This window comes from Mus caroli, chromosome 8 (genome assembly GCF_900094665.2).
Source record: "Mus caroli chromosome 8, CAROLI_EIJ_v1.1, whole genome shotgun sequence".
In the NCBI taxonomy this organism is placed as follows: Eukaryota; Metazoa; Chordata; class Mammalia; order Rodentia; family Muridae; genus Mus; species Mus caroli.
In genome coordinates, this window is record NC_034577.1 from 26,641,301 (window position 1) to 26,647,173 (window position 5,873).

General features: G+C 39.4%; 1 long non-coding RNA gene across 2 annotated transcripts in view; it reads right to left on the reverse strand.

Moving 5' to 3' along the window:
• Positions 1-5,873, reverse strand: part of LOC115031749 — a 78,292-nt gene that overhangs the window by 4,300 nt on the left and 68,119 nt on the right. The window contains exons 3-4 of one of the 2 annotated variants that reach the window (XR_003837410.1): positions 3,188-3,337; positions 608-976 (exon numbers count right to left, since the gene is read on the reverse strand). This is a non-coding gene — a long non-coding RNA (uncharacterized LOC115031749). The remainder of the gene's footprint in view (positions 1-607; positions 977-3,187; positions 3,338-5,873) is intronic. The other variant, XR_003837411.1, reaches the window with a different exon arrangement.

Genomic DNA, 5,873 nt, shown 5'->3' on the forward strand with positions numbered 1-5,873 from the left:
GTATTGGGGACTTTTTGGATAGCATTGGAAATGTAATTGAGGAAATTACCTAATTAAAAAAAAAGATAGAAGTCTATAGCTACATGTGGCAATTATGCCCTTGAAATGTACTTGGGTGAGTTTGGATATATTATGAATACAAAATCCATAATGCATTTTAAATGCTTGCTAAGAAAAACTGTAGATGCTCTATATTATATGTTCTATATAATGTTCTATATTAATCATGTCTTAAGGTATAAATTTTGGATAAAATTGCATTTTAGAAATCTATCTACTACAAATTGATACTTATACATAGGGCTCTTTCTACTGCTCTTAACACACTCATCTGCCTCCTGGAGCAAAAATGGAAGGTAGCTGATAAAGAGGGGAAACAGAAAAGTGGGACATAATAGACGTATTTTGTGCCCTGTCTGTTATTCACAGATCTGAATGCATGCGGGTCATTCTATGACTGTGGAGGTATGGTTTGACACACATGTGTTACACTTAAAATGCTTCCAGAATGTGCAGCACCTCCAGAAACAATTCCCTTGCAAACCCCATCAAAAACTAAGATAGAACCAAATATCTAAATGAATTGGAGAATACAAAATATCTATACCTTCCTCACGATCCATCCCCAACCTTCTTCATTTTCTTCTTCTTTTTTATGTAAAAGAGAATTGTGGTGTTTGACAGCTTTGACAACTATTGCTTTCAGTATCCAAATTTGTCTTTTTATACTCCACAGGTGCTATTTCAGATCTCTCACTCCTCTTCCCGCCCACAGAAGAACTAATATGACTCTTTAAATTCTTAGCAGGGTGTTGGATAATCAAAATTCATGGCTATTCTCAAAAATCTCATTTAGTCAATAGTTTCAGTCAGCACAGCTAATACAGGAAGAAGCAAACTATTTTGGATTTCAGGTTATTTTCCATCTTGTATTCACCTTATGGTTGCTAAGTCATAGACCAGATGGTACACGGCTCTAGAACAGAAAAAAAAAATCACTCAAACTCAGTCATATGGGGCAAAGTTCAATTTCTCAGTTCTCCTGATTTCAAGAATGACATTATCTTTGGTGAATGTTTATGTTTAATTATGGTGTATATGTGGGGTGTGTGTGTGTGTATCTGTGTGTGTGTATCTGTGTGTGTCTGTGTGTGTGTCTGTGTGCATGCACAGGGGTATTTTCTTATGAGTATATGTATATCTGTATCCATGTGGGGATATGTGTGTGCATGTACGTGTGTGTGTGTGTGCATGTGCATGCATGAGTGTGTATGTGCACACAGATATGTGAGCACATGGGTATGAGTATGTCTATATAAGTACACCTGTCCAAGGAGGATAGAAAAGGCACTCTGATATGATTGTAAGAACAGTACAAGTTCTTAGGTGCTGATTCATCTTTCTAGTCCAGGAGCCACCATCTTATCAGCACATTGCATGGATTGATTATGAAGGTTAGCACATACAGAATGCAGGTCCTGGCCAATAAAAGGTTCTTACTGGAAGTTAGCTCCTCCTTCTTCCTCCTCCCTGGTTCAATCCACTGTGTAATCCAATGCCTACACAGTCACATTACCCCATTACCCCAAAAATCTTTACCAATAACAATGGAACAATGGATGGAAGCAGGGTCTTGCACATGCTAAGCATATGCTCTAACACAGAATGTCATCCCCAATCCATATGCCTATTCTCTTCTTAGAAGGCTGTGATTAGAAAACTGCTAGGCACAGCTCACAACAGCTATTCTTCAGGTTGTATGAAATTACTTAATCTTCACACTCAGACAAATGATGGATCTTGCATAGAATCAAATTACAGCACTTTCCAAGGTTGAGTTTTACATTTGCTAATCTTCACCAAGAGCTGCCAGCATCCTGACTTGCTGAGGCTGAGAAGGAACAGCAAGGAAGGAGAGAATCCCTTGCTCCCTGGAGCTAGCAGGGGTGCCAACAAACAAAGCAGGGGCAGCCTGAATTACTCAAGCATGGTGCCTCCAGTCCCTCCTCTCACAAGACCTAACCTGTTAATCAATATTTTTTCTACACTCAGCTTGAGAGAGCAGAATTCAATACATTCCGACCTACAACACAGTTCTGACTTTTTCTCTCCCTTTCTTCTCTATCACAAACTGTCCTGTGGAATTTTTTTCTTGTCTATGATTTTGGGATTTTGAATTCACTCTCCTGCTTATAGCAGCTGCTCATCAGAGGCTTATGAAGATCCAATCCACATATTAGACACAGCACTCAGTGTATTTTAACTCTCTGCATGGCCTAAGTATGAATGTATTTCTTCTACTAATTTTTAAGCTGATCTATTTGGTTAGAATTTGTTGAATCTCTTATTTTGTGACATTTATCTTTAGATTATAATATCATCTATAAACCATTAATTTAACATTTTCTCCAGCAAAAATCCCACTTACAACCTACCTCTCAGCCTTTCTATCCCTCTCCCTAGCCCCTTTCACTCCCTATTTCTTTTATAACCCTTCTCTGACAGGCAAAGCAATGCCTTAACATAAGGAATTTCCAGTTTTGCTTTGATGGGAGCTGTCCAGCCAAAGGACTGATTCAAAGTCAGTGTAGACCATGAGCTCCTGGTCTCAGACCACGTTCGACTCTTTTGTTCCTGGTTGTATATTGGCATCCATCTTATTGAGGAAATGTTGCACATGTCTGATGAAGCACAAACAAGTTATTGGGACAGTTGTCCATTTTTACAAAGAAGGTAGGAATCTTTGCAATCCCGGTGCACAGTTAGGAGGCAGAAAACACTATAGAATATAGATATTAAGATGTAATGAAAAGAATTAAAACTATGCAGTGGTCAGTGACACACATAACAAGGGATAACCACCCCACAGAATAGGTCAAACAGGAAGAATTTAATGTATTCAACCTCACTAAAGATTTCCTGGGAACTCTTTATTATACTTGTCATCACTATGAAGGCAGAAACTGCTCTATTTTATGAAACATAGACTGGAGAAATCTATGTATATGTATATATTGCTGTTTGAGTGAAGCTACTTCTTTTCCTTGAATGAGAATTATGCACGCTTTCTAACAACGTGAAACATTTTCAGCGTGTCTATTTTACCCTAAGAAATCATAAAATCTACATTACAAAGGGATATAACCTTCCTGTACCCTCACTGTGTAGTAAAACTTTATTAGTCTACCTGTTGCTCACTTTGCCATAAAATCGATGCACCATGTGAGACAGTTTCTTCTCCCCAAGTCACTTCACTGTGCTCATATGAAACGTAGAGTTTAATGGAGTATTGGTCCAAATCCAGAGTTAGGGATCTTCTCCACTGCAATGATTAAAACTGTATTTGGGCAGCAAGAGTAGAAATAAGTCAAGAAACATCATATAGTATTTTATATGATTTCATTTCCTTATGTACATTAAAAACATAGGAACCAATACAGTAATGTATGCTATTTGCCAGATAGTAGGGTATTGTTGCTCAGCTGTACCAGAGGAAAATTGTCAGAGCCAAAGGAAGGAAAGTAACTTATCATAATCACAGCACCCAGTAACTATGTCTTCATAACCCCAGAGGCAAGGGTTCCAGCCTTTTGGGATTTTATTACATTACCTAACTAATATCCTTTTCACTTATTAATGCTAAACTTTCTGACGTTCATTCTTGCCAAAGCCCCACCCTTCAGTGCCATGTTTGAATAACGTGTTCACTGTGTGTAATAATTGCTCTGAAGGCAGAAACTGTTCTATTTGATGAAAATATACAGGAAAAATGCTCAAAAAAATATGTGTATATTGATGGTGGAAGAAATCTACTCTTATTCTTTGAATGAAAACAGATTCACTTGAGAGAGACGGAAGCCAGAGGAGAGGGGAGACTGCATGCCAGTCTGTTCCAGCTGCTTCTTTATTTCTGTTTACACTTCAACAAGTCAGAGAAATATTTTGGTATGCTGTAATTCTTGTCCATACATCTCTATCTTATCTTTGGTATATAGTAACTTATCTCCCCATCCCAAAATTAATAACATAATTAACTCACAAACATTTCCTAATTTAAGTAATTTCAGAATCATTACTCATGTTGTAATACCTAGATATCACAATTAAGAATTACCATTTTTAATGTAAGCTTTGAAATGGATCAAAGCTTGCCTCTGGCCCATCATCTACACCTCAATTCATCTATGCTATTTTTTTCCTTGTATCATACATTTTCTACTGAATCCTAAGACTATAGAAATTTTTCTCTGACCGTGGATGTTTTTGGTTACCTACTATTAATTTAAGCAGGGCTCAAACATAACAATGGTTGCTTGATCACAGAAAAGGAAGATGAAAAGGAAGGGCTATAGAAACAGAAGTCCTAAGTAGATTCTAATTCTGAGGTTGCATTACATAAATGCTGCATGAATGTAAGTCCCAGACTTTCTCTCTCCTTTTTTTTCATGAATGTATTTATTCATGTTACATCCCTATTGCAACCCTGCTTTCCTCCCAGTCCTCCCCTCACACAGCTATTCATTCCATCCTCCCATTATCATCTCCTCTCCTCTGAGGAGGAGGAGCCTCCCTTGGGTATCACCCCACCCTGACACAACAGTCACTGCAGGATTAGGCACATCCTCTCCCACTGAGGCCAGACAAGACAGCCTTGTTAGGGAAATCGGATCCACAGGGAGGCAACAGAGTCAGGGACAGATCCAACTCCACTGGTTTGGGGACCTGCATGAAGAGCAAACTGCACATCTGCTATATATGTATGGGGACCTAGGTCCAGCCCATGCTCACCCTGTGGTTGGTGGTATAGTGTCTGGGAGCCCCCAGTGGTCAAGGTTAGTTTACTCTGTTGGTCTTCCTGTGGAGTTCTGATCCCCTTTGGGTCTCCAGCCTTTCTTTTAATTGTAGATGGACAGAAATGATGTGCTGGGATTGCTGTTGAATGACGTTACTGCTGGTAAACAATGCCATCGAAAATCATCACTGGGCCCTGTAGCTGAGGCTTGAGTTGGTAACATTTGTGCATTGAATTCAACCATGACATTTTGTGGTCTTAGCAAATGTGTGAGAGGGAAACCCTCCAAGCCTGTATCATCCACCTACACACTGGGCACCAGCTCGACGTTGGCCAAAGGCCAAGCTGGAAAATGATGCGAACCTTAATTTCTAAAGTTAATGACCTAAAATGGTTGGAGTAAATGTAGCAATTGTTGGCAAATTGTTTGACAGAGTCAGGGGATGGAGGGAGAGGCAGTGGGTATCAAAAAAATTATACCTTTTAAATAACCATCTTCAGTCCCTAACTCTGGTACTTTGTGTGTGTGTGTGTGTGTGTGTGAGTGAGAGAGAGAGAGAGAGACAGAGAGAGAGAGAGAGAGAGAGAGAGAGAGAGAGAGAGAGAGAGTGAGAGACAGAGATCCACCCTGTTCTGTCTGCTAGACAGAAGATAAGGTTTGGTTTTATGTCATACTATCCTTTTGATCAACATGCTCCCTATATTCCTTTGTAATCTGCTGTACTCTCCTGCCTACTCTGGATAAAAAAGGAGACTTTGATGGCAAGGAAAACATGCTCATTTTGTTCCTCATCCCAGGGGAAGTAGCACTGCGGGTCTCGGCCGTGTTTGGCAATCTCTTTCCCCACATCAATTTATCAGAACAGGTTTCCTAGCACGACAGTGACACTGCTTGCATTTCCCCAGCAAATTTATCAGCTCCTGTCATTATAAATCTGAATTTGGATATTTTTAGCCAGACTGGGAAGAGAACATCTCTCTGGAGGCTCAATGTCAATGCCGCTATGTGAATCAGCCGGGATGGGGTGCTGCGATCTCTCTGTCTTTGTGGTTTTTTTTTTTTTTTTTTTTTTTTTTTTTT